Source organism: Phasianus colchicus, chromosome 12 (genome assembly GCF_987193195.1).
Source record: "Phasianus colchicus chromosome 12, bPhaCol1.hap1.1, whole genome shotgun sequence".
NCBI lineage: Eukaryota > Metazoa > Chordata > Aves > Galliformes > Phasianidae > Phasianus > Phasianus colchicus.
Window position 1 is genome coordinate 1,038,362 of NC_143447.1, and position 10,975 is coordinate 1,049,336.

Genomic DNA, 10,975 nt, shown 5'->3' on the forward strand with positions numbered 1-10,975 from the left:
CTCCTCAAAAGTAGGCCATTAAGGCCTCTGGACAGTGGGATCAATGTGCTGAGCAAAACAGGTCAGTTTGAGTGGGGGTCGATTTTGTGGAAGGACGCAAAAGGTATCCCTTTGATCTCACTTCTGTACCAAGATTTGATGGCTTCCAACAGCTTCTGCACTGCGCAACCTAAGAGCTCCCTTCCCAGGCTGAATGAAGCATAACAAACGTGGTCAGTTACACCAAGGAACATGGCTGTAGACATCCATCTCAGGAAACTCATGAGAGAGAAGAAGAGCAAAGAGCCTCCAGGGTATGCGACAACACTGCCCTGTGCTCCTGCTCAAAAGAAGGCATCCTAGGCCTCTGGCTTGTGGGATGAACGTGCAGAGGAAAACAGATCAATCTGAGTGTGGGTCAAACTGAGGGAATGATGCGGACATCTGATAGATCACACACTTCTCCGCCCGTGCCTTACACTTTACTACTCTATGTATAGAATCTGTATACATAACCGTGAGTGTGATGTGCATAGGAAATCTGTTCATGGCTCGAACTGCTGCCTACTAGAGGAGACCAAGATTTGAAGGCTTCTAATAGAATCTCTGCCAAGCAAAACAGGGCAATCCACCTGTGGGTCACCATCAGGGAATGATGCAGCCATTCCTTCAATCACACTCTCCACTTGGGCCTGACTCTTAACCCTACTAATACTTGCATATAATCTGTCCACATAAAATGCTGAATGTGGAAAATACCCTCACGGCTCTAAATCCTGCCTACTGGAAGACACTGGGTCTTCCCACTTGGCTTTTGGACACCTGGGGACAGATGAATTAATCTGATGTCAGACAGTGTGATTCAGGAGCTAAACATTTCAGAAGAAAGAAGAATGGTCTTAACTACCCAGCATGTGTCTACAAGCAGCTCCCTCAGCTCCGCGGGCGTTCCCATCTCTTCTGGGGGCTCCCTTGGTCTGGGGGGCTCCGGGCTGTGTCTGCCTCGCCCGCCCACCACTTTCATCTGCTGAAGCCAATGGATCATCCCATTTGGAGAACCCATCCCAGATACGGATGGATCGTTCTCTCAACCTCCCAGGAAACTGAAAACACGTTTCTTCCTCTCTGTACTGAGACACTTTATTTTTTCCTTCTCATTAAAGTCTTTTGCCACATAGCTTGGGACTTGTGACCTCGTTTCCTCCTAACGTCGTTGGTCACCTGCTCTGATAAGAAAAGCAGTGCCCACTGCCCTCAGCTTACCTCTTGTCACTGGAAACAGAGGAGGGAGAACCTGCCCTCTCCCCTGGCAGCGAGTTCATCCCCAGGTAAGGGAAAGACAACATGTCCTGCTGTGGCCACTCCAAGTCTCAACCACTCTGTGCTTCTGTGATGTGTTCTAACAGGAGAGGCAGGAAGAGCAGGGAATGCTTTGTGTGGAGGATAGAAGGCTCAGGGGGCATCCCGTCCATGTGTTTAACACCTGCAGAGGAAGGGTGGCAGGAAAAGGCAGCCTCTACTCAGTGGCACCCCTGTGAGAGAACAAAAAGCCATGCACATCAGTGGGAATCCTCATGTTCCGTGAAGATGGACAAGGATGGGAATGAGCTTTCCAGGGATGCTAAGGAGTCTGTCTCACTGGAATAAGCAATATACTCCCAGGCATGGCTCTGAACAGCCTCCTCTTCTCGACCATGCCGTGAGCAGGCTTTGGACTGCAGGGTCTGCACCTCAGCTGCTGTGGGATACAGTGACCTGCTGGTTTCCCTCGCAAGGGAGCGGCCATCAGTCAGAAGGCAACAAAGAAGCGTCAGGGCCTGAGCTCACTAAGCTAGGCAGCTGCGGAGGGACCATGTCAGGGGAAGGCCATTGCATGCGTAAAAGCACAGAGAAGGAAGGACGGCAAGAAGGATGTCGGGAATGCATTAATTAGTTCGGTTTCAGGCTTAGGTGAAAGTCAGCTGTGGGCAATGGTTTGGGAGCCCAAAAGTAGAGGTCCCACTGAGATTTGAACTCAGATCGCTGGATTCAGAGTCCAGAGTGCTCACCTTTACACCATGGGACCAGCTGCACACCTGCTCTATGCCCTCTCAGCAACAGAACGGACAGACAAGAGGCTTCAGCAGAACACTGAGCTGGCAGGAAGAAACAACACACCTTCTCATCGGTCCCGCAACATGCAATGGCTGCCTCTGATGGCACTCAAGAGAACACTCTCCTGAGGTTCACTCTTAATCCTGGAAGCCAATCAGCAAAGCCCACCACTCTCATGCCTCAGAGTTCTTTCCTATGCCTTGGCTACTGACACGACTGCATGCAGATGCGTAACCTCGTTCCACAGCAACATAATATACCAGCAGACAGCAAAAAGAAAGCAAGGTCTCACACCAAAGGAGCATAAGCCTGTATCCAGGTGATCACAGTTCTCTGACGTCTGTTATGGTCAGGATTCACTTCTAAAGCTTTTTGGGTAAGCTCACCTCTGTATGCCTTACAGGTGGGGGCTCTCGTTTTGCTATGCGAGGCCTGTTACTGCTTCCCTGAATGCTGCAACTGGTGCTGCCTGCACATGCCCATGCTTGTGTGGGAGTTTGTGTGCACCCGTTGTGGTGTCAGCGTAGCTAGCACAAGCCCCTTTCCCCCTGAACAGCTGGTCTTCCCAGGCAGAGCTGAGTGCTGTGCTGCAAGTGCTGCTCCGCAGCATTTTTGGAGTACTGCTGGGCAAGGGAGGGACAAACGTGAGCGGGACGGAGCAGGCGGAAGTGGACAGCCCCAGCCACAATGGATGATTGCCACTACGCTCCAGCTCTCAGGGAGCAGCACGGGCAGGCAGAGGCAGGGAGCCAGAGAAAACTCTCTGACCTGATCCTGCAGCCCTGCCCAGCTCTGTAGGAGGTGGGGCCTCCAAGGCTCCCAGGGCAGCACCGGTTTACCTGCCGTGGGTGGAGACCAGCCTCAGGTCCTGGCAGCAGGCCCAGGAAGGTGTGGGCTAAGCTGAGCTGGTAGAGCCTGTTGGGAGGACAAGACAAGAGCTGGCTCTGCTGAGACCTGCCAGCAGCTTCCCTGGGCCATCCACACACCCTGGCTCCATACATGAGCCAGGCACATGAGACAAATGAAAACTAGGACAAGCTGGGTAGGATTTGCAGGAGGGGGAAAGCATATGTGCATCTCCTTTTACTGCTCTGCTCTCTTCAGTGGCACAACTGCAGGGAATGAACCATGTACCAGCACGGGTCACCACATAGCCTCTCTCTCCTCACTATCTCAAGAGGGTCACTCAGGTATTCCTTCTCCTTTACAAGCTTCACCCAATACAGTCAGGTACCCACATTCTCCACAGGAACTTTATTGCTCAGGCTGGTAGACACGGGACTGAAAGAAGGCACCGAGGAGCCCCCTCCTTCTTTACAGCATACTGGTACGTACACTGGACAGAATAAAATAGTCGTCAGATTCCATCATCACCACATGTCATTTTGCACTTCTGTCCCAGAGGAGGAGAATAGAGGATGGGCACAACCTCCATCATTCTGTGTGCAAGGATGGGAACAGGTCAGCCAGCAAAGCCCCAGCGCCTCAGGGAAGATCCATGGGAACCCAGTGCTGTCAGATGTCCTCCTTTAAGCGTTAACAGTGAAGACCATCTGTTCACAAGTTGGTACTTTCTGCAGCCCTCGCTGAAGTTATGCTTAAAACAGACTCGAGGGTTGAGAGAAGAACATCCATCACTGACGACTGTTATGAGAAGAACAGTCCTAGATTAATGTAATCTGTTGCCTATTATTAAAGGCAGGCTAACGTATCCAGAAATGAAAGGAAACAAAAAACAACATCCTTCTTCTCCCACCTGTCCTCTTCTTCATCATCCCACAATGCGCTGCAGAGGAACGGGGTATGTGGAGGTCACATCTGTCTGTAATGCAATCCTCAGTTGGCAATTGTTCAAGATCTGCTCCAGGATGTGTCCATACAACAGGGTGTTCTCCTTTAGGAAATGAATGCAGCAGAAAGTGTGTCCCGTGGGTGGCAGCTCCTGCAGGGTCCAGTGCTCATCCACGAGCTTCTCTCTCCAAGGGCTGCAGTTCTGGCCCAGAGTCTGCTCCCGTCCGGGCTCTGCACGGCCTGCAGCCTCCTTCAGTCCAGATCCATCTGCTCCACCGTCATCTCCTCCCTGGCCATTACAGCGCTAAACAAAGACTTAATGGGCTGCTTGAGGACCACGAGAATTTCACAAAGACAGCACAAAGCAAGTTTCCAAAGAAGTTTAGGAATCTGCATGCCTGCATTATCAAACTGCAGTTTCAACAAGGCCACACACTGAGCAGTGTGCCCTCACTTTGGACTAGCCATGCGTGTAACTCTTTCTTAAACTAGCAATGGACCTCCTGAGGTGCCTTGCACTCAGGCTCCCTCCATGAAGCTGCAGTTCTCACAAACAGTACCGTTTGTGACCCGCCTCTGCAGCGTGGGCTGCACACATGCCTCTTGCCCACTGCCACTGGAGCTCAGTCACTCCACAGCACTCGGATACATCTCTAGCCATTCCCCCTTCACTCTCCAGACTCTTCAAGACACGCACAGCCTTCCAACAGCCTTTTGTGATGCAAACCCCTCACTTGCCAGCCTGCTGGGCCCAAAGCGGCACAGAAGGAAGCTTTCTGGTTCCCCGTGAACAGGCCACCTGACACCCATGCAGGCCAAGTTTTGTCTTTTCATTTCCCCCGGGCTCCGGAGTCAATGGAAGGGATTCTGGGGTAGATTACATGTGTACCTTGAGTCCCACATCCCACAAGATGCTGACATGTGCAGAGCCCTTACTTGCTGAGAGCTCCTTTGGTTGCTCCCATGAAGGATTGTCATGAACGTCCAAGATGCATCACAAGAGCTCTACCTTTGGGCTGTAAACACTTCCTCTGTCTGGTCTGATGTACCTGGAGTAGCTGCCGTGGCCTGTCCAGCTCTTCAGGATGCAAGCGAGGCAAGATGACCTCCTCCTGCCAACTCCGTCCTCTTTTTTAGGCACTGGAAGACTGCTCTTTCATCCCCACTGATAGAAAGTTTTGCCTTGCAGCTAAGAAAACCCCGGTCTCTCAGACTCTGCATCACGATGTCACACTATGCGCAAAGGGCCAGAGCACCAGGCCTCTCATCATCCCAGGGAACGCACACTAAACACGCTCCACATGATCTTCACCTTTCCTTGCTTCTCCAGTTTGGCTTTCTTCCCCATTTCTGACACCGGCTCGCATTTACTTCTCCGCAGTCATCAAGTAGTGCTGTCAGGAAGAGGGGACGCACACAGGCCTGGACCGGGCAGTGCCAAGCAGCTGTTCCCGGTGATCCAGCAGAGAAACCTCACCTGGGTGAGCTTTCATCATACACTGGGTTGGAGTGCATCATACCCAAAAGTCCTCCTCTCCAAGCCAAGCCAAGTGACATAGGATCTGCACCAGTCACAACAAGGCAGTGCTTTCGAAGGAAGCGGCAATAGACATTCCACTTGTTTCAGGAATGCTTCAAAGCCCTTCAGTAATGTCCATGATGAGGAAAGGGGCACTTGGGAGGCCTGCTATTCCGGGCATGCCTGAGGCCAGGACACCTTTTCCACTGCTTTCCACAGCCGCGTGACTCATGTGTGCCTGCTTTTCAGGGTTTTTCCCAACTCTTCCCCATCATGATGACAGGCAGGTGCTCTGGGAGGCTGATGCTATGTCACTTTGAACTTGGAAATGCATGGAGTGGACTCCCAGCCCTGAGCCTCTCTTCAAAAGGAGGCCATGCAGGACTGTGGTCAATGAGAGTAATGCGTCGCAGAGCAAAGGCAGGTTAATTTGAGTATGGGTCAGTTTTAGGGAAGGACGTCGGCATTACTTTGATCTCACTCCCACAGCCAGATTTGGTGAGTGCCAACAGCTTTTCCACTACCCAGACTGAGATCAGTTCCTGCTTGGAGTAAGTGGGACAACATGGGCAAGTCACCAAGGAAGATGGCTGTGGACATTCTTCCTCTCAAGAGCCCCATGAAAGAGAAGAGCATGACTCTCCCCTCTACTCGCCATCACACTGAATATGACCACATGGCCCACCGTCGTTACAAAGAGATACAAGAATGATGAGTGTACAAACTCTGCCTGTCCTCTGCCTGCAAGAGGCAAGAAACCTTTGGAACACCACGGAACATGGATGGCTACAGACATCCTAGTTGCAACCCACTCGAAAGAGAAGAACCTCACCCTTCAAGTTACCCTTCTTTGTTTTCACTACCTCCACACCCTCTTTTCGCAACCCGGCCCAGCGCCTCACCACCCTCAGAATAAAACACTTGTTTCTAACATCAAACTTAAATCTCCCCGCTTTTGGTTTAAAGTTATTCGCCCTTCCATTTTCACTATCAGACTCAGCTGAGTGTCATCGGCATACTTACTCAGGGCACGCTCAATTCTACTGTCTACGTTGCTGATCGAGTTGTCAAAGAGCACGAGCATTTGCATGATGAGTGTAGGAAACGTACTGGTAGTCCTCAGTGCAGCTTACAGGGGCATTTCCTCTAGCTCCAAACATTATTTCCATGCCGTTGAGCTTGAAAACATCCATGGGCACGTGGGTCTTATTTCTCCTTTGGGACTGTACGATCTCCACGTTCTGTCTGAACATATCGCACCACCTCCTGCATGTCTCTGATTGCCCACAAGGAGAAATGTCTCATAGCCTTACTTTCAGATTGCCTGCACGCAGACCGTTTCAGAGGTGAATTCTCGCATACGTCATCACTGAATTCCACTGCGGCCGGTGGCGGAGCACATCTGCTTGGAAAAAGCATGAGGACATCATCAAGCTCCCAAGGAATGATGCTAAAGAGTTGACAGGAAACATGTGGCAGTGGTATAGACATCCCAGCCAGCAACCTCTACAGAGAAGAGTGTCTCGCTCCCAGTTCTACTCTCCCTTATTATGAATCTGCTTTCATTGCCATTACTTTGGCATATAGCAAAGTAACAGACAGTGTAGTTTCCGTAAGCGCATGTTGAGTTTAAGCAGTATCTTTGTGGTCTTCACTGCCTCTGCCACATCCCTGTTCATCTGGGCCTCTTTTCCCATCTGCAATCATGCCATCCTGATGTTTTGATGGAACTTACACCACCGTCTACAGCACATCTCTGATGATGCACAGGGAGAAATGTCTCACAGATTTAGCCTGAGAGCTGGCACTGGAAGCACTTGAGAGCTAACCACTGGTGTCCTCATGGCTGACGTTCACTGTGACTGGTGGCCATGCTCACCAGGAACGGAGTAATGCTGCAAATGACATTTCTATGACGGAAATCCAATTGAAACCCTGGAAACCTAAATGGAGAATTCCAACTCAAGTAATTGGCCTTCGGACACAGGAATACAGATGAACTATTCTGATGGTTTGTGCAGTATGAATCTGCAGCAAAACATTTTAGATGAAAGAAGCGAGGTATTAATTACTAGCAAGGTCTTTGCAGTCACCAACCGCTAGCTGTTTTGATGCTTCGTGACCATGGAATGTTTCTGTCCTCACGCGCCTCAGGAACACAGCATAAAAGCCCATGCTGCAGCAGGCTCAGCATCGTCTTTGCTTCCCTCCTTTTTCCTCCAGAACGAGGTAAGCCTCCCTTCACTCAGACTCTCCCTGTGGGCTTGACTGCTGTCATGCTAGCTCCTCAGTTTGGTACTGGTATAGGCTGCCTCAGTATGGCATGGCAATCCAAATGTTTCAGGACTGTGGACTCTTTTCCTGAGGAAGAGTGGCGGATGTGTAGAGGTGGGAAGAAGTGGGATCTTTCAATGAAGGTCACATTAAGGGGGCCAGCTGCAAGGATGTATGAGTATTCCAGAGTCATTGCCTGCAGCAGGTGGCACTGAGCAAATAGCCAAGTGCATCCTGGGCTATCTTCATTGCCTTGATTTTCATTTTTTTCAGAGGGGGTATGATCAGTCTTTCCTCTCTTGACTATCCTTTCCAAAAACTGGGTGAGACATCATGTGTGGTGTAACTTAGAGGACACAGTGAGGATGGCAGGAGGAGTGAGGGATATTGTGCTTTTTTTTTTTAACTGGAGATCGCTGTGACATCTTTTCATCTCAGCCTTATTGTACTGTAACAATCACAGCAATATTTTCTAGGCTACTGCACCACGAAACACAGCAGCTTGTCCTGGTGCAACAAGCACCCCAAGTAAATCACAGATTTGCTGCCAGTCTTTCCAATGGAGCCCGCACATGAAATGGCACAGCTATTATCTGTGTTAGCACAATCTGCTGCGCTCTCTTTCAGAGCATGGAACTGAAAAGAGAGCCGGAGTGAAGCAAGGGCTGTGGGTGAGAGAGCAGCAGAAAACAAAGACTGACTGATTTTTGGGGCCGTGTTCCCTCCCTGCTCTGTGTTTCAGCTTTGCCTCCCTCAGCGAGAGATGTCGTGCTGCAGACCCTGCGTCCCGTCCCCCTGCGGTGCCTCTGGCCCAACCCCACTGGCAAGCAGCTGCAGTGAGCCATGTGTCGCCCGCTGCGCTGACTCGACTGTAGTTATCGAGGCCTCTCCTGTGGTGGTGACCCTGCCGGGCCCCATCCTCACCTCCTTCCCTCAGAGCACAGCCGTGGGATCCTCTCTGTCAGCTGCTGTTGGCAGCTCCCTCAGCTCCGCGGGCGTTCCCATCTCTTCTGGGGGCTCTCTTGGCCTGGGGGGCTCCGGGCTGTGTCTGCCTCGCCCGCCCACCACTTTCATCTGCTGAAGCCAATGGATCATCCCATTTGGAGAACGCATCCCAGATATGGATGTGTCATTCTCTTTATCTCCGCTTAGACTGAAAACACGTTTCTTCCTCTCTGTACGGCGCCTCTTTATGTTTTCGTTCTCATTAAAGACTTTATGCTGCATATCTTGGGACTCGTGATTTGTTTTCCTCTTGCAACATTTTGGCAACTGCTCTGCAACAGAAGCCATCCTGAGCTTCTCTCTTCTCTTTGGAAACAGAGGAGGGAGAACATTCCTTGTCCTGTGGCCACAAGGCCATCCCCAGGCAAAATAAGAAGAGGTCCCGCAGAGAACACTGCCAAGAGCAATCGTTCTGCGATTCAGAGACTCTTATAAAAGGAGACGTTGGGAGAGCAGGGATTCATTTGCACAGAGAAGAAAAAGCTCAAGGCGAATCTTATCCATGTGTTCATTCCTTCATGTAGCTTCCCTTTACATGCTGCCTGGCCACTATCAGGTCTCCCTGGAGCCTTCTCCTCTCTGGGCTGTACAGCCCCAGCTCTCTCAGCCTCTCCTCATACGGAGGTGCTCCATCCCTTTAATCACTTCTGTGACCCTCCTCTGGAAGAGCTCCAACAGCTCCACATCTCTCCTGTGCTGAGGACTCCCCATCTGGACACAGCACTCCAAGTGAGGTCTGACAGCACAGCACCCAGCAGAGGGGCAGGATCTTCTCCGTTTCCCTGCTGGCCACACTGCTTGGACCAGGATATTGGCTTCCTGGTCTGCAAGGGTACATTGCTGGCTCATGTCCAGCTGCAGCCACACACCAGTATGCCCAAGTCCTTTTGGTTAGGGCTGCTTTCAATCCTTTCATCCTTCAGCTTGTGTTAGTAGGAGGGGTTTCCTCGATCCAGGTGCAAGTCCTTGCATGTGGCTTTGTTGGACGTCATGAGGTTCTCCTGGACCTCAGGACACAAACCTGATCTTCTTTCACAACCGGAGAAATGCTTCCAATTTGCCTCCCAATCCCCTCTTTCTCAACCACTCTGACTAAATGCTGCTGATTGCAGCAAATGAGGGTGCCTCACATCCTTCTTTGCATGAACACTGCTACATACGTGGCCAGAAATATTCAGAATGTTTCCAGAATGCTAAGGCCTTGGCACAGTATGGCACTGGCTATGTTCACACAGGGATGCTGAGACTTGCAATCCTGATAATGTGATAATGGTTGTGCAAAAGAGTATGTCAAACCCAGTTACACTGTGTTGCAGGATCTGTTGCCAAGCACAAGTTCTACTGAGGAAATAATACTGTGCTCTGCAGATAGAGCGTGATACAAGTATCAGCATCCCTTCCAAAGAAGAAGAAACAGTTGCTTTGACCAGCCAGCATGGAGAGATGGAAAGTGTGGAGGAGGATGGAGAGAACGTTCTATTCACTCGAGGCAGGGTGAATTCAGATCAGACAGACAGGTCTCTGGGCCTTTGACCCAGAGGACAGACCTCCCCCAACTGTCCTCAGCATCACCCTCACGTGGGTGTCCTGGGAAAGAAACCCCGCAGCACTGGGGCTCTGAGGAGGGGAATGGATGTTTTGATGTCCCAGGGCAGCTGGTACTCAACTGCAGGGCGAGAAAGATGGCCTCCTGGGGAGCAGGAGGAGCTGCGCAGGTGCAGCAGGGCACAATTTAGATGCCAGCAGAAGAAAAGCTGGTGTGCGTTGGCCGGGAATCGAACCCGGGTCAACTGCTTGGAAGGCAGCTATGCTCACCACTATACCACCAACGCAGCTGCCTGCAACCTTCCTCATGCTCCTCCAGCTCACAGACTCCACATCCTCCTCCTTCCAGCCCTCTGCATGTGCACTTCCTCCGTCTGCTGCAACTTCTCTCTCATTCTGCCTTTCCAACAGGTATTGTACAAATTCCACCCTACTGGGAAGCTACAGCACCAAAGAAGCACAACACAAGTATGACATGGAGCAAACAGGGAAGTGCTTTCCCTTCCCTCTCAACAATGGGGGCAATCTGTTCACAGGATTTCTCTAGGACCTTTACTCCTCAATGGCCCTTTCTCACAGAATCACAGAATCAGTGGGGCTGCAAGGCATCTCTGGAGATCTCCACGTCTAAGCACCCAATTACAGCAACTTCCCTAGAGTAGGCTGTGCAGGAAAGCATCCAGATGGGTTTTAAAAATCTCCAGAGAAGCAGACGGCACAGCCTCTCCCAGCAGCGTGTTCCAGGTGCTCTGTCATTGTCAGAGTAAT

At 51.0% G+C, this 10,975-nt stretch overlaps 2 non-coding genes across 2 annotated transcripts; both read right to left on the reverse strand.

Annotated features, from left to right (window-relative positions):
- Positions 1 to 1,972: 1,972 nt before the first annotated feature.
- On the reverse strand, positions 1,973 to 2,044 carry TRNAQ-CUG (transfer RNA glutamine (anticodon CUG)). The gene has a single exon. It is a non-coding gene; the product is annotated as a tRNA-Gln (tRNA).
- An 8,378-nt stretch (positions 2,045 to 10,422) lies between these two features.
- TRNAG-UCC (transfer RNA glycine (anticodon UCC)) lies at positions 10,423 to 10,494 on the reverse strand. Its single transcript has one exon. It is a non-coding gene; the product is annotated as a tRNA-Gly (tRNA).
- Between the last annotated feature and the right edge of the window lie 481 nt (positions 10,495 to 10,975).